Source organism: Henckelia pumila, chromosome 4, assembly GCF_033568475.1.
Source record: "Henckelia pumila isolate YLH828 chromosome 4, ASM3356847v2, whole genome shotgun sequence".
Classification (NCBI taxonomy): domain Eukaryota; kingdom Viridiplantae; phylum Streptophyta; class Magnoliopsida; order Lamiales; family Gesneriaceae; genus Henckelia; species Henckelia pumila.
In genome coordinates, this window is record NC_133123.1 from 204,965,919 (window position 1) to 204,990,940 (window position 25,022).

Here is a 25,022-nt window from a genome sequence, read left to right on the forward strand (position 1 = left end):
CTTTTGATCTGTGCAATTAAAGATTAAAATTGGGTGATTGCGTTTTGAAACTTAAGGGCAGAATGAATGAATTGTTGGAGCTCACAGGTTGCATAATTTTATCCGCTGTTAGGTTGGGTAGATGAAATTGGCGAATCACATACACACGAGAACTTTTGTGCCTGATGTAGCAAACAAGTGGACTACATGATGAAAAATAAATCTCTAACGCCGACTACATTAATTGATATCATGACTTGCATGTTTGTGTGTTAATTATTTTGTTGGTGTCTTTTATTTGTCTCCTTTTTTATTTTATTTTGCTCGGACTTGCAAAAGTTTAAGTTTGGGGAGATTTGATAAGTGCAACTTTTGCACTTAATATTTTATAAGATTTAACTTGGCTTTTGTTATGTATCAAAAGATATTATATATGTGTATTTTGTATTGGTTGTGTCGTTTGCACGAATTTGAATGAGGACTATTTTATTTGAATTAAAAAGGTCAGAAATTTTCAAAAAGCGGGAAATAAAAACGCGCGAAAAAGGAAACAAAAGGAAGCGCCTATTTTTGGGTGCCTCAGTGCCCGAAAACCAAAGGCGCCTCAGTGCCGGATACTGCATGATGAGAAAAATAAATATCGGAGATAGGCGCCTTAGCGCCTACTTTTTGGCGCTTCAGCGCCAATGTGTTTTAATAATATTCGAAAATTTTCTTTTCGATTTTAAAAAAGATTCCCTGGCAATTGGCGTATTTGAGGAAGAATCGAGGGTTTGTAGCACACAAGTCGACTTGGAGAGTTTTGGAGAAGAAAAAAACAAGCAATATTGGCACGTAAACAGACGAAGCGACTTCTAGGGACAAAGAAGCATCATCTACCTTAGTTTTTATATCTTTTTCCTGATTTTTGAATGATGTTCAAGAACATGTTTTGTTTGATTTTTATTTTCGTTATGAACTAATTCTTTTGTCTAGAGAGACAACGTAGCTTGACATGAGACAATGTTTTTGATATTTTGATTGATATATTAGAATTTTTTATTTAGTTTATTTGTGTTTTCCCGAATTGATTGTGTTCAATTAACTAATCACTAGCTGAATTGTCATATTTATTTGAAGTTTAGCATTCGAGAGAGGGGATTTTGGAGAATTTTTGTGCTAATTACCGAATTTGATATCTAAACTTTGATATGAATATTGAGTTTGATATTAGATACGAATTTCTACTTGTCACTTGTAAAAGAGAATAGAAAATATTGATAATTTTTGGTTAGTAAACTAGAAGAATTTATGATATAGATTTCTTGAAGAATTAAACTGGTTGATAGTCAAGTGAAGTCGAACTTCTAGAATTTGTCTCTCATTGTTTAATCGTCTTGCGAACTCATCGTTAATTAATTTTTACATTGCAATTTTTAGTTAACCTAATCCAAACCATCATCGTAGCTCTAAATAGGATTGAGATTTTATTAGTTACAAATATTTAATATAATATCATTTTATTGATTCTATGTGGGATCAACTTGGACTTAACTCCAATATTATAACTTGACACCGTACGCTTACGAGCGAAAATCACTCAACACAAATATTGTTCAAAATGTTACAGATTTCAACAAGGAGGTGGTTATGGAATTTTGACGCGACATGTGGAGAAAAATCATCCTGTAAAAATTAGTATTTATCTTTTTCAAACTCAAATTCTGGCATTCACTTCTCAATCGGGTAATGAATCTCACTTTTTAAATTTAACGGAGGTAAATTAGAGAATAAATGACTGAATTTTGTGCGATTGAACGAATTTCTTTTAGTTTTAGTGATAAATTATCTTTTAAAAATTGTATTTCTACAATTGCAAATCCTTCTATTAGACGTATCCCAAGAAATAGTCGCACACGCACATTTAGAAAATTATTCGTTGATCAAAAAAATAAATAACAAAATAATTTTTTATTTTAAATAATAAAGTTTCTTTGTGTTCCGATATTTGGAGTGATCATTGACAATGTTGTTCATATATGAGTATTACATGTCATTGGATTGATAATAAATGGAGCATTAAACAATATTGTTTGTATATGGATTTTTTAACAAATCACACGCGGCACAAATATTTCTCAACTTATATTTGTTATTTTAGAATAATATTGTCTAACTTATCAATATTTTTCAATTTCTTTTGATAATGCTTGTGCAAATACTTCTAGTATTAGTGAGCTTATTGAAATACATAAACCATCACTAGGCGACAAATTTTTTTCATATTAGGTGCACATGTCATATTTTAAAATTCGTGTGTTCAAGATGGACTAAAAAATTTATGAACACATTTCAACCAATTAAGAATGCAATTCATTATTTATGGACACATCCCTAAGTTATTAAACAATGAAAAAACTTTGTAGTTAAATGGTAAGGTTAATGAGATCCTACCATTTGGATAATACCCAAATCATTCATCCGAGGATCTACATCTTAACATATATGCATAATTAATATTATGATGCTGACATAACAAATCATGGTATAAAGCCTAAACGGTTTGCAAGACTCCAATTCGTTGAAATTCAACATATAAATTGTTATTATCGTCTTTCGAATATAAAGATTTATTATGTATATTTTTCATCAACATGTTCAAGCTCGTGATATTTATTTATTTTCAAATCAATGGAATATATGTACTAGTATTTGTGAAATTTTAAAAGTTTTTAATGATGTTAGTGACCAATTATCTGGTGTTTATTATTTTACTTCACAATTAGTTTTAACACACTGTTGCAACATTGCATGTATTTTTCATGAACATATTTAATCTAGTGATGTGTTTTTATCTCAATGTATTCATGTCATGAAAGAAAAATGGGAAAAAATATTTTCACACATTCCTGAAATATTTTATGTGCTTATGTTTTAGATCCCAAACTTAAATTAGTTGGCTTACCAGACATGTTAGCATATATTATGAATTTTTAGACCCTATTACGGAAACGGTTCCTAAAATATCATTGATTATTTTAATATCAAAACTCATTTATATGATATTTATAATGAATATAACATCAAATATGGTGAACAAATTAGTTCACACGAAACACAATCCACTACAATTACTAATATTACTTCTAAACTCACTAAAGCACAACTTTTATTAAGGAAACGAACAAAACGTCCACGAGGATTCTCAAGTTTTTGAGAATTGTTTTACCACTTTTTTTATTTTAGTGATGCATATGTGGAAACTTTCGACATTTTGCAATGGTGGCTGCAAAAAACACAAATATATCCAGTTGTTTCTATAATGACAAAAAACATTCTAGCTTTCCCAGTTTTAACAGTTGCAATGGAACAAGCTTTTAATATTGGGGAAAATATATTGGAAGAGAGAAGTTCTAGCTTAAGGCCAGAAAATTTTAAAGTCCAATATTTGCTCAATGATTGGTCAAAAGCATCTAGCCGAACACAACATATTAAAAGTGATGAAGAATACCAAGAAGAAACCGAGGGAAGATCCGGAACTACGATGGAGGGAAATGTGAGTGAATTTGATTGAATAGAATGAAATGTAATATATTTTTAATATAAGATGTTTGTTGGATCCAAAAATACAAGCAATCTTGATTTTGATGATAAAAAAACTTGCTATTGTGTTTCTAACATATTTACTAAGTGTGCAGTTGATATAGATCACAAATTGGAATTGCTAAGTTGTTGGAATACAATCTTAGCTCAACTTAGTTTCTGGCGCAGCTGTTTGTTTCAAGCATATCTCATATATCAATTATCCGAATGACCAGCAACCAAAACCGTCGCATATCCAATGCAAAATTCAACAAGTCATATCTCATATAAGGTGTACCAATTTGGATGATATCTAGGCCAAACCATTGTCTTAAGATAGAGTTGGATGAAGTATAGCAACAAATAGATTGACAGATCAGCTCTGGGGTCATATCTCTCAGCTTCTTTATTCAAATGGAATAATTCAGTATGCGTTGCAAAGCTAAGAACATAATCTAAAAATCATATTCACAAGTCAAAGTCTGAATCAGAGCCTAAGTTGTTGTATATTGAGTGTAAGTTTCTGGTTCTGTACAGGTTGATGACATAACTCAAGTCTATATATAGTCTGGTATTTTGAGCATATCTCTCTCAAACAAACTCGAAATGGAGTGATTCTTAATTCCATGGAAAGATAAGAGAAAGGGCTACAACATTAATGTTTAACACTTTGCTTTGAAATTGACGAATCAAGAGATATAATCACTCTATCAGGCCAAATGCACTCTTTTTTTTTTCATCGACCATTTTGTAGCAGACATCGTATTTCAAGCATATATCTTTCATATGAAATCCAAATTGAGTGCTTCTTTATGCGTTGGAAATCCAAGACAAAGGAATACAATGTTTATGTTCACCACTTTGCTCATAAAGTAACACATCAAGATCTATAAGCACTCAACCGATCAACATTCTCTCGACCACTGAGGTCCTCGACTGGTAAAAAGTCTCCTCGAATGTTGTGGAGTAGCTTTGGTATTTTGTGCATAACTTTCTCATATGAACTCTGAATTGAATGATTTTTGATGTGTTGGAATTCCAAGACAAAGGGATACAATTTTCATGTTTTCCAAAAATCAACGCATCAAGAATTATAAAACATCTGAACAGGCAGTATTCACTAACCCGTTTTAGCTCTCACTCGACCCGTCACCAAGCTTTCACTTGCTCTCGCTCGACCCGTCACCAAGCTTGCCACATGCTCTCACTCAACTGGTCACCAATCTTGTCACCTGTTCTCACCGATCGACTACTCCAGATCCAGATCTAGTCAACCTGTCAAAGCTACAGTCCAAAAATAGAAAATGAACGTTATGTTGACAGACACAAGTACAACAACTTTTTAAACATTCTCATCTTTGTGTACAACGTTCATTTTCATCATGAAACTTATATATACAAGATCTAAAGATTGAAGAAAAAAATATGGGACGTCAAAACAGATCCATTTAGCTATATCAAGAGCTTTCCCTTGGTGTGAAGAACACAACAGATTTTTTGAGCTTTCACAGTCAAGTTCTTCACACCCCAACTCATTCACACACATTTAGATAATTTGTATAGATTAGTTGAGTGAGTATTTTTGCACAAAGAAATTGATGATATGATAAAAATCTTATCATATATTTATTTATATTTTAGAGATATATCATATATTGCATGGATATGCATGGATCTTGTTGCTTTCTATAATAAAATTCTATATGGACTGAGACTCTCTTCCTATAAATAAGGGATCTCTAACTCTTATTAAGGTATAATGTTTTTACCTTCTTTTATACGCCTCTCATACTTTTTCTACACGTTTTATATAAGCTCTTATGCATCTCATATATACCTTTACCTTGAAATTTTCATAAATTTTCTATTGAATCCTACACTGACTTGACCGTCGGAGTGGCTTCACCTTCGGGCGAAGTCATCTCACATGTTTTTTTTGATACACAGAAATATTTTGGGATCATTCGTCTCGATTTATTGAATAAATTGGTTCGTTGATCACCGATTCAAGATAATTTATTTGATGTGAAATTTTTGAACTCATCAATTTGTGCCGTCTGTGGGAACGAAAACTAAACTCACTATTAATCTTCACGGTTAACTAAAGAACGAAAAAGAGAAGGAAGAATTTTTGGATTTTAACATAGTCCTACACATCAGCCACCGTGCGAAAGCAGTTTTTAACAATTTAACCATCAAATCGGGTTCAAATTTGGTTTACATATTGAAAATTATGTTATCTAGAATCTGAATGATGAATATTGTAATTGGTTGCTTGTAGAATTGGATTTGGACCGCCGAGCAGAGGCTGCTCTTATCACATAGTTTCTGTGCGGTCTGCTTGAATAAGCTCTTGTGAAAGATCTAACCGTTGGAATAATGCAAAATTTACACCGTGTGTTTGGAACATCATGTTGCAACTTATGAACAATGAAGATCTTTATTGAATTCTTGTAAATGCAGGTATTTACGGCCGAGTGTAGTATGTTATTCTTCTCAAATGATTTATGTGCGGTCTTATTTAAAAAACAGTTGCGAAAAATCTAAACGTTGGATTTATTCGAAATTTATACCAAGTGTTCTTCACATCCGGACGCACATTTTGGATGGTGAAGATCATGATTGAAAGAATAATAGTTGGATTTTGATCGTCGAACAAAAGCTTTCATTCTCGCATAGTTTTCTGTGCAGGCTTCTTACAAGAAGATTTTTCAGAAAATCTAACCGCTGGATTTATTCGAAATTTATTCCATGTGTCCATAACATCTTCGCTCTTATCTAGACGGTGGATATCATTATTTGCTGAATAAATCAAGTTGGTTCTTTGAGCAAAGAATAGAAGATGATGCTTTGTAATATGTCCAAAGTCATGTCAACGACAAAATGAGAGATAAGTTTTTCAATTACTTTTATCTTGACATTAAATTATCGAAGTTTTATTTTTAAAATTTTATTATTTTTTCTAAAACCTCTCCTAGCATCAAATTTCTATGTTTGTTTTCTTGTGATCAGATTTGTTGGACTTCTATTGCCTTGTATTTTTGTTTGGGTCTTTTTACAGATATCGGGCATGCAATATCGCTGTAAGGCCCTATTTTACATCCATGGGAATGCAATCTCATTGTAAGGCCCTATTTTATGTCATTGGACATGCAATCTCGCTGTAAAGCCCTATTTTACGTCATCAGGTGTGCAATCTCGAAGTAAGGCCTCAATATATGGCTCGATACTCTCAAAAGCCCGATCCGTTCGACACCTTGTAAATCCACGCAATTCGTGGTTATCACATAAATCCACAACTCATGATTGTCTCAAAAGCCCAACCAGCTCGGCATTACAAATCCACAACTCGTGGTTGTCTCAAAAGCCCGACCAGCTTGACACTACGTAAATCCACAACTCGTGGTTGTCTCAAAAGCCCGACCAGCTTGACATTACGTAAATTAACAACCCGTGATTGTCTCAAAATCCCGACCAACTCGGCATCTTGTAAATCCATGTAATTCATGGTTATCACGTAAATCCACAACTCGTGGTTGTCACAAAAGCCCGATCTATTCGGAACGATGTAAACCCACGTCATTTGTGGTTATCTCAAAATATCAACCAGCTCGGCACCATATAATTCCACGACCAGTGGTGGCCCCCCAAAAAATCCCGATCAGCTCGGCACTTAAAGTCCATTTAATTGGTGCATACAACAACATTTATTCTCTACGGCTCTTTATTTGAGATCGGTTCTAACCAGATTTTCATCTACAAATATTTATTTGAGATAGACTTTCAAATGGCTCGAATCATCATCATATCAGACTATATTTCTGTTGGGATCTCTATTGACTTTTTGCGGCAATCAGTATTTTCTTGAATTCCGTCTTATGCTCAGTTTTTGTTTGTTTCGGTATTTTGACCTGAATACTTATTAAGCGCCACATCGTTCGACACATCTCAGTAAACTCACTCCGTCACAAACACTAAAAGGAAATTGCAAACAACCAGAATATTGTTTTACATGCTCTAAAATATAAAGTCAGCCACTTCAAAGTTCCTCCTCATTTCACTCGTCGTCACTTCTTTTTGGGAGGTAGTATTGATGATATGATAAAAATTCTATCATATATTTATTTATATTTTAGATATATATCATATATTGCATGGATATGCATGGATCTAGTTGCTTTATACATTGAAATTCTATATGGGATGAAACTCTCTTCCTATAAATAATAGGTCTCTAACCCTTATTAAGGTATAATGTTTTTATCCTCTTTTATATGTCTCTCATACTTTTTGTACACGCTTTACATAAGCTCTTACACATTTCATATATACCTTTACCATGAAATTTTTATACCTTTTCTATTGAATCTTACACTGACTTCAGCGTCGGAGTGGCTTCGCCTTCGGGCAAAGTCATCTCACATGTTTTTTTATACACAGAAATATTTGGGATCATTCGGCTTGATTTATCAAAGAAATTGGTTCATTGATTACCAGTTCGAGGTAATTTATTTGATGTAAAATTTTTGAACGCATCAGAAGTTAAAGAATGTACTCATTTGTATTCAAATGTGAGATGTGTAGTCCAAATTGGAATGAGAAAGTCTAGGAGTTCCGACTTAGGTAGTGAGGTAAGTCCTAAGGTTGGAGTGTGTGTATTACAAGACATTGTAATAGCCAAATTATTCTAGTGTATCCTTCCATGTTAGGAAGAAAGGGTGACGTAGGAGCAGTCGAGTATCCAAACATCTATAAACAAATTTGCGCATCTTTACTTTATCACATTTACTTATTGTTGCTGTTTTTGGATAATTTGTTGAAGCATTTTATGTGTTCTCTAAAATAAAAAATGTTGCATACAAAGTGTTTGATAAAATATTTCAACCAAACTGTTTTATTATGTCAACTTGCATTCTTTTCGAACGATTTTTAAAGCACTCGATTAGTTTCTAAAAGGATTATTTCGAGTGTTTTTCGCTTGGTTTTGTAACCAACTCTTTCTCGGTGCTCGGTTCATATTTGAATATTTCTAGAACGAGTTATTGTAACTCAAAATATTTTTAAAATCCATATAGATATATATGTTTCATTTTATAGTAAACTGACTTTGTTTTCTCTCTCTCTCACACACACACATGTATGTGTGTGCGTGCGTGCGTAGGCTCGGGCTTCTTGATTTTTGGTTGTGGAGGCCATATATAAAAGAATAATGCTATGTGTATGCTACAACTTAAATTGTAATTCACCCAAGTGTAGGTTGTCTGCAAGTAATATACTCGTGAGTACGAGATCGATCCACGGAGAGGATGTTGTAAGTTAATTTTAGTAATGATATATTATAGATGAAAATATTATTATAAAACTTCAAATACACAAATTATAAAATTGTCAAGGCTTCAAAGGTTCATTGTTGGTTTATTTAAGATTGCTTAACAAAAATAAATAAAAGAAACTAAAATAAAAATAAACATAAGAGAATAATTAAATATTTATACAAATATATCATATAATATAGTTCTCACTATATTAATATCAGATTAACCGATATTTAATACATGGTACCCATAATATATATATAAATGCATAAATATAAATTGACATAAAATTAAATGTTAGATCAAATCACAATATTTCATTTAGAACAACCGGCAGAGCCACACTATTGTCTAAATAAAATATATGACCTTTTTTATGTTAGATGCGAAAAAGTAAATGTTAGATACGAGAAAGTAAATGTTAGTTGCAGAAAGGTAAATGTTAGTTGCGGAAAGTAAAAGTTAGTTCAAATCACAATATATTATTTAGAACAATCGACAGAGTCACGCTATCGTCTAAATAATATATATAACTTTATTATAAATAGATACATATATTTATAGTATATAATTATTGTAGTATTTATTGTATCATATTTGACAACAAATCAAGGTAACCACATTCAAGGTACCAAGCATTTGATGTAAATAGATAACAACAAATCATCCAAAATTATACCTACAAATAAAGATCAATTAGTAAAAATACAAATAGAAAAGGAAAGAATATACAAAATATAAACAATCTTACTTGACCAACAATGAAACTTTTTCACCTTGACATAAAAAGATTTAGCTTTCCATGAACATGAAACTCAAGAATAAAGATAAAAGAAATTTCATACTTGAACTTGAGAAACTTGCACACTCAAACTTTTATTCTCACACACACAATATTTATTTTACAAATGAGGAATTCTCTACACTCTTGCACACTACAAAGCTTATACAACACATCTATTTATAGGCCAAATGAGAGCAAGAGTCCAAGACTCGTTAAATATGGAATAGTAAAGTTGGTGGGTGCTTGTCTTCTTGAATGTCAATATATTAACCCAACATTAATTGGCATGTTTGATGCCTTAGACTTCCGATTTTGCTTTTGCACAAAACATATAACACGTAGCCCTTTGTCTGTAGATGTGTTTTAACAACTCATTCACCCCTTTTGGATAAAATATGAAATACTTATGATATTTGTACTCCAAGCTGGTCATAGTAAAAGTAAATCTGTCTCCATTTTGATGTTTAATTATTTTGATCATCTTAATAAAGTTTTTGGAATTTCTTGTCTTCTACAAAGTTGAAGATGTCTCTTTTGTGATTCTACAGGATTTGAGATTACTCCATTATGACCTCTGTAGCTTGAGTAACTTAATTTTACCAAACCTGCGCAAACCGTAAAATACAACATTTTAGTAAAACATTTAAATATAAACACATAACACTAAAATAATACAACTTCATAATTTTAATTAAACTTTAATTTTAAAACACACTTTTTAACATATAAATAATTACAAATTTTAAGTTTCATCACACCCCAAAACCGGCTAATTACTAGTCCCTTAGTAATAAAATTTCATAAAATCACAAATTAGATTTTTAATTCCTTAATATATATATTCAAATTTGCAAACTTTGAAATTTTAAAACATACTTGTAAGAAGATCATATGTTTATTTATAAATCTTGATATCAACTAATATATTAATATATAATTGGATGGGGTATACATATATATTTCACACAATATCAAAATATTAAATATATATAATTTTTTATATAAATATTTTCTAAAAACTTTGAGAATAATATAATCAAAATGATAATAGAAATCCTTTTCATAACATGTATATCTTCAGAAATTTTAATGTAAAAGTCTCAACTTCATATTCTCTCGGGTTATGATATTTTTTTTTATATATATAACTGGTTTTCACTCATGGAGTTGGAAGAAAATTATACACTCATTGAAAATAGTTAATATGTAAAGCAGACAATCAAATAACCTAATATTGAAAATAAGATAGGATAATTTACAAAGAATAAACCCATTTTGTTTTTATTTTGTTTTTATTTTTATATTTTTTTATTTTTTCTATTTTTCTCTTTTTTGCTTGGCTGAAAAATTGTTTTTACATAACCAAATACCTCCAATAAACTTTGAAAATGTAACATATTTTTTTTTCAAAGTTTATTTATTTGTTTATTTTTTATGAGGTAAATCTATTACATTGATAATTATAGTAGAGATATTAATACTCTACATATTTACAATCAAACTTCAAACAATCTTTGCAGCCAATTTTCATATGCACAATATTTTTTTTTTAAAATAAGTTTAATCTAGTAATCAACCATTTCTTAATAATCAATAAAAGCTTATAAGTTGTTTTCTCAATTCTCACCTCTCACTCACAAAATTTATGTGAGTAAATATTGCACTTTTACAAATTAATTCCCTCAATTATACATGTTATTATTCATTCAATCAATATCACTTTAATTATATACTCATAAAAGTTTTAGAAAATATGTTATTTGAAAATACACAATTATATATTATTTATAACTTATATCCCATCAATTACATATTTTCTATTAAATTGATAAAATAAGAATAAATAAAAATCTATACAAAAAGACTTCATTTTCTTAGTAGTTTGCAATTTAAATATATACAGAATATTAAAATCTAATCTATTTTGATAATATGATAAATAAAAACTAATGCGTGTCAGGAGTTTTTGACTCCTTACTCTGCCATTGAAAAAGAAAAAATATATATTATTATAGAAATATTTTTTTTTAAAATTTTAAATTTTTTTTTTTAAAAAAATAAACCCTCCCCCAAACCTGAATATGACATTTTTTTTAAAGAAAAATAAAGAGTACATGATGAAAGAGATATCACCTGGAATTTATTGAAGATGAGGAACAAACACAAACCATTTCGTGACATGTTGAATCAATGATCCAGTTTTCTTTTCTTACTGGTTGGTTGAGACCAATTGATCTTTGTTATAGCCGAATCAGGTTGATGAAGAAAAGCTTGGAGATCATCAATTAATTGGTTTTCATTCGAAGCAGAGATGAGCATCCTTCGTGAATTTTCTGAAATAAAATTTTGTTCCACGGCTACATCAAGAAAAGTCAACAAACCATCATAATAGTTTTTGATATTCAACAAGCCAATAGGTTTATTATGGATATTAAGTTGTGCCAAAGAAACAACATGAAAAATTTCTTCTAAAGTACCAAACTACCAGGTAAGGCAAGAAAAACATCAGAATTTTCTATCATTTTAGTTATTCTCTCGTACATTGATGAAACTTTCAACTCTTCCCCAACCGTAACACCTGTAATATTTCCTTCAGCTAAAGCTGTAGGAATAATACCCAAAACCTGACTACCTCCAAGATGAGCTGCTGTTGAAATAGATCCCATTAACCCAATATTGCCTCCTCCGTAAACCAAGTGAATTTTTCTCTCTGCTAACTTTTTTTCCAAGATTAATTGCTGCATCAACAAATATTTCATTCTTTCCAGTATTAGAACCACAAAAGACACAAATATTTTTCAATTTTTGTGAAGAAGATCCTGTCATGTTTTTTTTTTCTTTTCAAAAATATAGAGAGAGTTGAGTGATTTTATAAGGAAAACAAGAAATAAGACAGAAATAGGAATACAGATGTGAACAAAATGATGAAAATAGTAAAAAATAATAATATATAATAATAACATGCATGCGTATAAACAGTGATGTGATTGTGGCTCACAGTGTTCCTTCAATATTTATGAGTCGAGGGTTGGCTTACCATCTAATTTTCTTATAAATTGGCAAATAGGGTCTTTTTTAGTCAGATTCCTAAGACCATTACCATGACGCTGCGCTTGGAATAGTTTCCATAAACGGAGAAGTTGACCTTGAACATCTCCACTAGAATGCGTCTCAAGAGTCAATGAGATATCATCTAATGACTCTTTACTCAGCCCATTCTTAATAAAATCAATTTTATTTTCTTTATTTGTGGAAATATATCCCAAAGATCTGCATTGTCTATTACAAGTCCATCTGTCACAATTATGAAAAACATCTAACCTTTTAGCCCTTCTTTTCTTCGCATAGGTATTTTTTTCTAGTCCAAACATATTTCAAACAAGTAAGAATTTTGGAACTTCACCACCTAATCGAACCTTGGCTTCAATTATAAGACGAATATCCTTCGGGATTCCTTTTTGCATAAGAATTCTCAATCTTTCACATCTGCCTTCATAAATCATTCTCAGAACTTTTTTAGAAACAGATGAAAAATATTTACCAAGTTTTTTGATAGCTTCATCCATAATATATATATATATATATATATATATATATATATATATTCAATTATTTTGAAAAATTGAAATAAAACCGACTGAAAGTAGTCACGGAGTACCGTTATCCGCCACTTAACCGGGAAGTGAACTCAATTCTGCAAAAATAAAATAAAAATATAAGTAACAATTAAGTTGAATCATATAAAGGTATAAACTCTTCATTAAGAACTTCATTTTCTATAAACGGTTAAAGTCTTTGCCCATTAACTTTAAATACATTATTATTTTTAGGATTTTCAACATCAACAGCATCATGAGGATAGACAAATTTAACAATAAATGGTCCAGACCATCGCGATCTAAGTTTTCCTGGAAACAAATGCAAGCGAGAATTATAAAGTAAAACTTTTTGTCCGATTTCAAAAGATTTTCTCATAATATTTTTATCATGAAATGCTTTTGTTTTATCTTTATAAATCTTTGCATTTTCATATGCATCATTTCTTAATTCTTCTAGTTCATTTAATTGTAATTTTCTTAATTTAGATGCATCATCTAAATTAGTATTAAACGCTTTAATTTCCCAATAAGTTTTATGTTTAATTTCAATAGGTAGATGACAATGCTTTCCAAAAACTAATCTATATGGTGACATCCCCAATGATGTTTTAAATGCAGTTCTATATGCCCATAATGCATCACTTAATCTTAAAGACCAATATTTTCGATTTGGATTGACTATTTTTTCCAAAATTTGTTTTATTTCTTTATTTGCAAGTTCAACCTGACCATTCGTTTGAGGGTGATATGGAGTAGAAACTTTATGTGTAATATCATATTTTCTTAACAACGAAGAAAATGATTTATTTATAAAATGACTTCCCCCATCACTGATTATAGCTCTAGGTATTTCAAATCGACTAAAAATATTTTCTTTCAAAAATTTTATCACAACTTTATGATCATTAGTTCTACATGCAATTGCTTCAATCCATTTTGAAACATAATCGACCGCCACTAAAATATAAGTGAATCCAAAAGATAATGGAAATTGACCAATAAAATCTATTCCCCAACTGTCAAATATTTCAATAATCATGATTGGATTTAAAGGCATCATGTTTCGTTTTGAAATTGAACCCATTTTCTGACAATTTTCACAAGATTTGCAAAAGGAATGTGTATCTTTGAATAAAGAAGGCCAATAAAATCCACATTGAAAGATTTTTGCAGCTGTTTTCTTTGACGAAAAATGACCTCCACATGCCTCAGAATGACAAAATTTAATGACACTACTTACCTCATTGTCGGGTATGCATCGTCGAAAAATTTGATCAGGACAATACTTAAAAAAATAAGGATCATCCCAATAAAATTTTTTAACCTCTTTCAAGAATTTATTTTTATCTTGTGAACTCCAATGAGAAGGCATTTTATTTGTCACAAGAAAATTTACAATATTAGCAAACCAAGGCATAGTAGTAGCATAAAATAGTTGATCATCTGTAAAATTTTCATTTATTGGTATTTCATTTTGACATGATTCAGAAATTATTCTTGATAAATGATCGGCTACTACATTTTCTTTTCTTTTTTTTATCTTTTATTACAAGATCAAATTCTTGTAACAACAAAATCCATCTTATTAATCTCGGCTTAGCATATTGTTTATTTGATAAATATTTTATGAAAAAATGATCAGTATAAACAATAGTAGTAGAACCAATTAAATAGGATCGAAATTTATCTAATGCAAACACTACTGAAAGTAATTTTTTTTTTTCAGTTGTTGAATAATTGATTTGAGCACTATTTAAGGTTCTACTTGAATAATAGATCACATAAGGTTTACCTTCTTTTCTTTGTCCTAACACGGCTCCTACAGCATAATCACTTGCATCACACATTAATTCAAATGGTAAAGACCAATCAGGAGGTTGAAAAATAGGTGATGTAGTTAAAAGATTAATTATCTTTTTAAAAGCAGTTTCACATTCTTGAGTCCATTCAAATTGTGCATCTTTTGTTAAAAGATTTGAAATTGGTTTCGATATTATGCTAAATTTTTTTATAAATCTTCTATAAAATCCCGCATGACCCAAAAATGATCGAATTTCTTTGATCGTGTTTGGTGAAGGTAAATTAGCAATAACATCAACCTTAGCTTTATCAACTTCAATTCCTTTTTCAGATATGACATGCCCTAACACAATTTCGGATTTAACCATGTAGTGACATTTTTCTCAGTTTAAAACAAGATTTTTTTCTTCACATCTTTTTAAAACTTCTTCCAAATTTGTAAGACAGTTTTCAAATGAATTTCCAAAAACAGTTATATCATCCATAAAAACTTTCACAAATTCTTCAATCATGTCACTAAAAATACTTAGCATGCATCTTTGAAAAGTATCCGGGGCATTACATAAACCAAATGACATTCTTTTAAAAGCAAAAGTTCCGAACGGACAAGTGAAAGTAGTTTTTTCTTGATCTTCTAATGATATTGGTATTTGATAATACCCCGAATACCCATCAAGAAAATAATAATAAGGATTACCTGCCACTTTCTCTAAAATTTGATCTAAAAATGGTAACGGAAAGTGATCTTTTCTAGTTGCATCATTTAATTTTCTATAATCAATGCACATACGCCAACTAGATGGAATCCTAGCTTGTAATAATTCTCCCTTTTCATTTTTTATAACAGTGTTGCCTGATTTTTTTGGTACTACTTGTGTTGGACTTACCCATTTACTATCCGAGATTGGATAAATAATTCCGGCATCTAATAGTTTTAAAACTTTATTTTTAACAACTTCTTTCATGTGTGGATTTAATATTCTTTGTGGTTGTTGATATGTTTTAGCATTTTCTTCCAAGTGAATTCTATGTGTGCAGATTAAAGGATTTATACCTTTTATATCTTGCAAAGTCCATCCAATTGCATTTTTGTGTTTTTTAAGTAGTGTTATTAAATCTTCTTCTTGTTTTGGTAAGAGGGTAGAAGATATTACAATAGGATATGTTTGATTTTCACCAAGAAAAGCATATTTTAGTTCTATTGGTAAGAGTTTTAATTCAAGTTTTGGATGATCATTTTCTTTTACTTCTTCAAGTTCATTAATTTCTTCAAATAACTTTGATTTAAAAACATTTTTTGAATCAAAACTTTCCACTAAACAAACTTCATATTGTTGATTTAAGTTTTCTTGGTGTAAATTTTCTTCCACGATTGTTTCTATTGCATTATCATCTTCATCTTCATCTTCATTAATACTTGGTTGTTTACATAAATTGAACACATTAAGTTCTAAAGTCATATTTCCAAAAGACAATTTCATTATTCCATTTCGACAATTAATTAAAGCATTTGAAGTTGCTAGAAATGGACGTCCCAATATTACTGGAATTTCGTTATGTACTTCTATTGGTTGTGTATCCAAGACAATAAAATCCACGGGATATATGAATTTATCGACTTGAACTAATACATCTTCTATAATACCTCTAGGTATTTTGATTGACCTATCGGCTAGTAAAAGAGTAACAGATGTAGGTTTTAAATCTCCCAACTTAAGCTTTTCATAAACTGAATAAGGAATTAAATTCACACTTGCTCCCAAATCTAACAAAGCTTTTTTAATTTTATTTTTTCCAATAATACATGAAATTGTTGGACAACCGGGATCTTTATATTTCAAGGTAGAATTATTTTGAATAATAGAGCTTACTTGCTCCGTTAAGAATGCTTTCTTCTTTACATGCAATTGTCTTTTCACAGTACATAAATCTTTTAAAAACTTTGCATAAGAAGGCACTTGTTTAATAGCATCTAATAATGAAATATTTATTTTTACTTGTTTAAAAACTTCATAAATATCAGAATCATTTTTTTGTTTTTTATTATTAACTAATGCACGAGGGAAAGGAACATGTTTATTTGACTCACATATTATTTCAGATAATTTATCATCAACTTTCTTAATCTTAGGACTCAAAGTATCATCTTTCTCGAAAGTATCAAGATTTTCATCCTTACTCTTTGAGTTTGACTGATCTTTGTTTTCATCACTATATGGATCATTAACTATTTTACCACTTCTAAGAGTAATAACAGATTTCACTTGATCAAATTTTTCTTGATTTTGATTTTTAGGATTAGGTTGTGGTTGAGATGGAAATTTTCATTTTTCATGAATATTAAGTGCATATGCAAATTTTGTAAGAGTTTCTTTCAAATCATTCATAGATTGAATGTTTTGAATATTGATAGACTCTTGCTTTTGAATGTATGCATGAATTTCATCTTCAAAATGTTTTCTTGGAGGTGGGATATAAGGAGCATAACCTTGATGACTTTGGTTATTGTGAAAAGGTTGTTGTGAAGGTTGTGCATTATTATCGTTTCTCCAACTAAAATTAGGATGATTTCTCCAACCAGGATTATATGTTTGTGAAAAAGGATCTAATATTGCTTTTTTAAAATTGTTAACATAATTGGCTTGTTCATGGAGACATTCTTTAAATGAAAGCAAAGTAGGACAATTTTTTGTAAGATGATCATGTGTGTCACATATATGACAAACAATTTCTTGAACACTTTTTAATTGATAACTCTTTTTCATTTCTAATGACTTGATTTTTCTTGCTAAAGATGCAAGTTTAGCTTGAACATCTACATCATCTTTAAGATGATAAATACCACCCCCATTTGTTGAATTATTGGTTTTACTTGGTGGTTCAATTGAGCCTATATTATCCCAATTTTGAGCATTTTCTGCTAATGACTCCAAATATTCTATAGCTTTATTTGGGTTTTTATCTTCAAAAGTTCCATTACACATGAATTCTATCATTTGCCTATCTTTAGGTATTAAACCTTCATAAAAGTGAGAAACTATCCTCCATATTTCAAAACCATGATGTGGGCATGTATTAAGTAACTCTTTATATCTATCCCAACATTGATAAAATGTTTCCCCTTGTTTTTGAGAAAAATTTGTAATTTGTCTTTTAAAAGAGTTTGTTCTATGGGAAGGAAAAAACTTTTTTAGAAATTGTTGTTGCATTTCTTCCCATGATCTTATTGAACTTGATCTCAAAATTTGCAACCATGTTTTAGCTTTATCTTTTAAGGAAAAAGGGAAAAGCTTTAATCGAACAGTATCCATGCTACAATTTTGATCATTATAAGTGTTGCAAACTTCCTCAAATTATCTTAAATGCAAATATGGATTTTCAGAATCTAAGCCATGAAATTTTGGTAAAAGTTGAATGACTTGTGGCTTAAAATTGAAATTAGATACATCAGGAGGAAAAACTAAACAAGATGGTGTACTAGTTCTTATTGGATTCATATGGTGCCTAAGTGTTCTTGGTTGTTCATGTTCTTGATTATTATTATTATTATCATCTTGATTATTAGAATTATCCTTCATGTTTAAAATATTTTCAGTTACTCGAACAAGTCTACCACTTTGTTTACGACTCCAAACAATCATACAATTAAAAACAACATACTATTTACATAATAACATAAAAAACAAAATTAAACTTAATTTATACCTCCCCAGCAGCAGCGCCAAAAACTTGATACAACTTAAATTGTAATTCACCCAAGTGTAGGTTGTCTGCAAGTAATATACTCGTGAGTACGAAATCGATCCACGGAGAGGATGTTGTAAGTTTAATTTTAGCAATGATATATTATAGATGAAAATATTATTATAAAACTTCAAATACACAAATTATAAAATTGTCAAGGCTTCAAAGGTTCATTGTTGGTTTATTTAAGATTTCTTAACAAAAATAAATAAAAGAAACTAAAATAAAAATAAACATAAGAGAATAATTAAATATTTATACAAATATATCATATAATATAGTTCCCACTATATTAATATCAGATTAACCGATATTTAATACATGGTACCCATAATATATATATAAATGCATAAATATAAATTGACATAAAATTAAATGTTAGATCAAATCACAATATTTTATTTAGAACAACCGGCAGAGCCACGCTATTGTCTAAATAAAATATATGACCTTTTTTATGTTAGATGCGGAAAAGTAAATGTTAGATGCGAGAAAGTAAATGTTAGTTGCGGAAAGGTAAATGTTAGTTGCGGAAAGTAAAAGTTAGTTGCGAAAAGTAAAAGTTAGTTGCGGAAAGTAAAAGTTAGTTCAAATCACAATATATTATTTAGAACAACCGACAGAGTCACGCTATCGTCTAAATAATATATATGACTTTATTATAAATAGATACATATATTTATAGTATATAATTATTGTAGTATTTATTGTATCATATTTGACAACAAATCAAGGTAACCACATTCAAGGTACCAAACATTTGATGTAAATAGATAACAACAAATCATCCAAAATTATACCTACAAATAAAGATCAATTAGTAAAAATAAAAATAGAAAAGGAAAGAATATACAAAATATAAACAATCTTACTTGACCAACAATGAAACTTTTTCACCTTGACATAAAAAGATTTAGCTTTTCATGAACATGAAACTCAAGAATAAAGATAAAAGAAATTTCATACTTAAACTTGAGAAACTTGCACACTCAAACTTTTATACTCACACACACAATATTTATTTTACAAATGAGGAATTCTCTACACTCTTGCACACTATAAAGCTTATACAACACATCTATTTATAGGCCAAATGAGAGCAAGGGTCCAAGACTCATTAAATATGGAATAGTAAAGTTGGTGGGTGCTTGTCTCCTTGAATGTCAATACATTTACCCAACTTTAATTGGCATGTTTGATGCCTTAGACTTCCGATTTTGCTTCTGCACAAAACATATAACACGTAGCCCTTTGTCTGTAGATATGTTTTGACAACTCATTCACCCCTTTTGGATAAAATATGAAATGCTTATGATATTTTTACTCCAAGCTGGTCATAGTAAAAGTAAATCTGTCTCCATTTTGATGTCTGATTATTTTGATCCTCTTAATGAAGTTTTTGGAATTTCTTGTCTTCTAAAAAGTTGAAGATGCCTCTTTTGTGATTCTACAGGATTTGAGATTACTCCATTATGACCTCTATCGCTTGAGTAATTTTATTTTTACCAAACCTGCGCAAACCGTAAAATATAATATTTTAGTAAAACATTTAAATATAAACACATAACACTAAAATAATACAACTTCATAATTTTAATTAAACTTTAATTTTAAAACACACTTTTTAACATATAAATAATTACAAATTTTAAGTTTCATTAGTGTACACAAAGTTTTACACGTTGGGTTACACATGAGACTTAAAATTACATGATTATCCTTGCACTTTATTTTAAAAAAATCTTTCAAAAATGCATTTAGGATAATCATGTAATTTTAAGTCTCGTGTGTAATCCAATGCGTAAGACTTTGTGTACACGTAGCATTATCCTATATAAAATATATATTTTGAACATATACCTTCATTTTATGGTTGTGTGCACAACCTCAATTGCTCAAGAGGGATCGGATCGCTTCTCTAATTTTGTCACGGACAAAATAATGTATTTTATGGTATACATATTTTTAAAAAAAATTAGAAACATGGTATGAGACTGGATTGATATTTGGTTAGTCAATCCGATTGTTGTGAAGTGGTTCAATAAGGTATATCAATGTAGAAATGAGAAGCTGGTAAACTCTGGTAGTATTTTGTAGAGTTTCTAAGAAATACTTTTAATATTTTTCTTAACAAAATTTTGATGAGAAAAAACTGAAAAGTGATTTCTAGAAGCTCTACAAAACACTACCTCTGTCAACTCTACCCAAATAGGATGTCTGTCTCGCAAACCCGTGAGATTGTATAACATAAGGTCTTGTTTTATTTAAATTTATTTACATATTGTATAGGCTATATTTAATATATAAATAAATCTCATTAATATATATATATATATATATATATATATATAAATATAAATATATATATATATATACATATATATATAAATGATAATATATAGATATGAATTCTAAATATATTATAAACTAGTATCCGAATGCACGCAATGTGTGTCTTTTATTATCAATTTTTTAATTGAAAATATAAAAAATTATAATAATAAATAGTTAGATTAAAAATTGTATTTTCGTATATAAATATTCATGAAATGAAAATGACATATTTGTAATTACATAACTATTTAAGGTCAACATATATATATATATATATATATATATATATATGTTGAACATATATATCTTCATTTTATAGTAAACTGACTTTGTTTTCTCTCTCTCACACACACACACACATGTGTGTGTGCATGCGTAGGCTCGGGCTTCTTGATTTTCGGTTGTGGAGGCCATATATAAAAGAATAATGCTACGTGTACACAAAGTTTTACACGTTGGGTTACACATGAGACTTAAAATTACATGATTATCCTTGCACTTTATTTGAAAAAAAATCTTTCAAAAATGCATGTAGGATAATCATGTAATTTTAAGTCTCATGTGTAACCCAACGTGTAAGACTTTGTGTACACGTAGCATTACCCTATATAAAATATATATTTTGAACATATACCTTCATTTTATGGTTGTGTGCACAACCTCGATTGCTCAAAAGGGATGATAGTCGTGTTTTGTTTGCATATTTTGTTGTTATTTTGTTAGTAGTTTGCATGCATTTATTTACTTTTGTTCATGTTTTATCTTAGTTTTGTCTTTTGCATGCATTTAGCTTCATAACATGTTTCCGGGTTTAATGTGTAGGAGATATCAAGTTGAAGAAAGAAAGGGCAGAATGTTGGCAAAAACTCACGCGCTCGATCCCACGTACTCATAGGATCAAGCGTGGCATCTGGATTGTAAAGGCAGTGGGCAAGGCATTTTCCATGCGCTCGAGCGGATGAACTCACGCGATCGAGCGCGACCACGGAATTTCAAGACAGTGAGAAGGCATATTTCAGTGCGCTCGAGCGGACGTACTCATGCGCTCGAGCGCACAAGTCTGTTCGGGAATAATTTTATAATTTTGAAAATTCTTTTATTTTGGACTCTAGGCTTTATTAGGCTTTTAATTCTGTTTTTTAGGGATAATCATCAGATTTGGACATTCTCTCTTGGCGGCTAGGTTTTATTTTTCATCTCTCTTTCAAGTTTTCTTCTCTTCTTTTGAATTTTTATTGAGTTTGTGATGAATCGTTGTAGCTAAACTTTTATACTTGGTTGAGGGAGACGAAACCTTGATATAATTTATTCACGAGATTCGATTTTCAATGTTTAATTCTTAGTGAGTATCAATTTTTGATCTGTTTTATTTCATGTTTGTGTCCGAGAGTTTAGGATTGGCCATCTTAGGATTTTGTTATACAAACTATAGCTAAATTAGAATTCAAATCCGTAATTGTTTGAATAAACTAATTTGCAAAACAACTACGTTTGATATTTTCTGCTGTTGAATTTATTAAATCGTAGGGTCAATTATTGACTAGGCTAAATACAACCGCTGGTGTTTGTGTTGTCTAGATTCGTCAGTTTTACTAGTTTGAATGCTACCGTAAATTTAAATCTAGATCGCTGAAATCCGGGTTAATTTATTGGTAAGGGTTAATATAGAATGTTGTTTTTTAATTAGCTAAAATTTAGGTGAAACAGGAATTTAATTTTCAATGACAAATATTTAGTAGGATTAATTATTTTTAGGGAATCGATGATTGAATGAATGAATATCAAGGGTGTAGTCGACTGATACCAAGTCTCGTCTCTTATTGATTTCTCTAGTTGAATTTTCATTCTTGCATGATAGTGATAATTTTAATTTTAATTGCTTAAAATTTTCAGTAGTTAATCTCAAATCTCAAAACCTCCCTTTTTGTTTATTTAAGAACACATTAAATTTACATTTCCTCGTGGGAACGATCCCTACTCGCACTACTACATTTTTCATTGTTTAATCTGAGTTGGGTTAATTTGGGCGCAACACGACTAAGCGTTACCAAATTTTGGCGCAGTTGCCGGGGAACGGTGTTTAATTTATTGTGTTCTATTTCTTTTTGTTTTGCTTTGTTTAATCTCACTCTCTTCTCTTTTCTTTGTTTCTAGTCTCTCTTGTTCATGCTTTCAGGTGATTTTGCTAAAGAAGTCTTTCTCTACGATCCGGAGATTGAAAGAACTTTGGACAGGCGAAGGAGAGAACTTCGTAGGCAACAACAAGAGGCAGCTGCTCAAGCTGCTTTTCCAGAAGAAGAGATGGCTGCTAATGCGAACCTGAGTCTTAGACAATTGGGCACTCCTGATCCCAATAAACAACCTTTATGCATTACTTTTCCTACACTAGAAAATAATGCTACTTTTGAGCTTAAGTCTGGATTAATTCACTTATTACCTGCTTTTCATGGTCTTGCAGGTGAGGATCCGAATAAACATTTAATGGAATTTCACGTGGTTTGCACGAGTATGAAACCCCATGGAGTGACAGAGAAGCAGATTCAGCTGAGGGCCTTTCCTTTCTCTTTGAAGAGTGCTGCTAAGGATTGGCTATATTACTTGCCCTCTGGCTCTATCACAACGTGGATGGAGATGAAAAAGATCTTTCTGGAGAAATACTTCCCAGCGTCTAGAGCTGCGAACATCCGGAAGGAAATCTATGGAATCAAGCAATACTCCGGAGAATCACTGCACGAGTACTGGGAGCGGTTCAAGAAGCTTTGTGCTAGCTGTCCGTAGCACCAGATAAGTGAAAATCAATTAATACAATTTTGCTATGAAGGTTTGTTACCTCATGACAGGAGTATGCTAGACGTGGCCAGTGGAGGAGTTTTTGTGGACAAAACTCCGGTACAAGCGAGGAATCTGATAGAGAATATGGCTGCCAATTCTCAACAATTTGGCACCATCAAGAATGAGCATGTAGCAAAGAAGAACACCGAGGTAAATGTCTCTTCCCTTGAGCAACAATTAATTGAATTAGCGTCTCTTGTGCGTCAGATGGCTGTAGGGAATGGGCAGACTGCAAAGGCATGTGGGATTTGTGCTGCAGTGAGACATGCTACTGATATGTGTCCCACACTTCAAGAAGAATCAGTTGAACATGTCAATGCTACTGGAGGATTTCCTGGACCACCACAGCAGAAATATGATCCCTATTCCAACACATACAATCCTGATTGGAAGGATCATCCAAATCTGAGATATGGGAACCCTCAAGCAAATCAATCGGGGCCTCAAGCACCACCACACAATCAAGCTTTTAGGCCACCGTATCAACAACAGCAGCAGCGTCCTCAGATTCCTAATCCGGGTGAGTTTCTTGAAAATATTGTTAAGGAGCTTGCCACTAATACTGTAACTTTCCAATAGAAAACCAGAGCAAGTATTCAAAACTTGAATACCCAGATGGGACAGCTTGCTACCGCCATCAATAAGTTGGAAGCACAGCATTCCAATACTCTACCATCTCAAACAATTCCGAACCCAAGAGAAAATGCAAGTGCAATCACTCTAAGGAATGGGAAGAAATTGAAGATCAAGGAGAAATAAGTGGAGGATTCACCCAAGGAGAAGCCACAAGAAGAACCGAAGGCGACTGATGGAGAAGCATCCAAGGAAGAAGCGCCAAGAGGTAAGTTTCCTCCACTTTCTGGAATATAAGCCTGTTGCCCCTTTTCCCTTAGCACTTAAGGAATCTATAAAAGATGAAGGGATGAAGGATCTTTATGAGACTTTTCGTAGATGTGAGGTGAATATTCCGTTGTTAGACGTTATTAAGCAGGTACCTCGGTACGCAAAGTTTTTGAAAGAATTGTGTACAGCAAAGAGGAAACAGACACTGAAGGGTTGTCAAAAAGTGGAACT

General features: G+C 31.0%; 1 non-coding gene and 1 pseudogene across 1 annotated transcript; one reads left to right on the forward strand and one right to left on the reverse strand.

The window, feature by feature from the left end:
- Nucleotides 1-13,783: 13,783 nt before the first annotated feature.
- LOC140862650 (uncharacterized) lies at nucleotides 13,784-24,586 on the reverse strand (annotated as a pseudogene).
- Nucleotides 18,093-18,203, forward strand: LOC140869993 (small nucleolar RNA R71). The gene has a single exon (XR_012146980.1). It is a non-coding gene; the product is annotated as a small nucleolar RNA R71 (small nucleolar RNA).
- Nucleotides 24,587-25,022: the final 436 nt, after the last annotated feature.